Source organism: Propithecus coquereli, unplaced genomic scaffold, assembly GCF_000956105.1.
Source record: "Propithecus coquereli isolate 6110/MARCELLA unplaced genomic scaffold, Pcoq_1.0 Scaffold225, whole genome shotgun sequence".
Taxonomy (NCBI): Eukaryota; Metazoa; Chordata; class Mammalia; order Primates; family Indriidae; genus Propithecus; species Propithecus coquereli.
The window spans coordinates 3,069,419-3,070,052 of record NW_012147745.1 but is presented as its reverse complement, the minus strand read 5'-3'; positions in this window follow the sequence as shown (position 1 = coordinate 3,070,052).

Genomic DNA, 634 nt, shown 5'->3' with positions numbered 1-634 from the left:
TTATTACAGTGAAGTATTCAAAGCAAGATCAGTTAAAGGGAAAAGGCACGTAAGGTGAGGTCCATAAGAAAACAAGTACAAGCTTCTAAGTGTTCATTACCAGTGGATTCACACAGGACACACTTAATTCTTCCAGCAAGTGTGTCTGACACCATGTGCAAAGCGATGTCAACCAAGAAAGCTCATCCAAACCTGGTGGGCAAATGATATATGTGACTATTACTAACAGTTCCAGTGAGTAATGCCAAGTCAATGGGGGGGAGGGGGTCTTTGATGAGATTCTGTCATGTAGGCATATAGCAGCTATAGGATTAGACTCAGTTTCTCAAGATCCAGACCCCCAGAGAAACAGTGAGTGTTCACCATAAATCACATTATTGGCATAAACTGGACAGACAGATAAGGCATGGCCTACAAAAATACCTTTATCAGGCAGAAAATTCCAAGAGCTTAGTTCCCAGGAGTAGAACGAGGGCGAGTCATGAACACACACCTTTCTTAGAAATGTACAGAGTTTGAACAACAACCCAGGCCTACTGAGTTAAACCTTTTCTACACACATGGTATAACCTTTTTATCCTTTCATGTTAACCAATCTGTATTTGAGTTTTTAAGTGGATTGCTTTTAGATGAC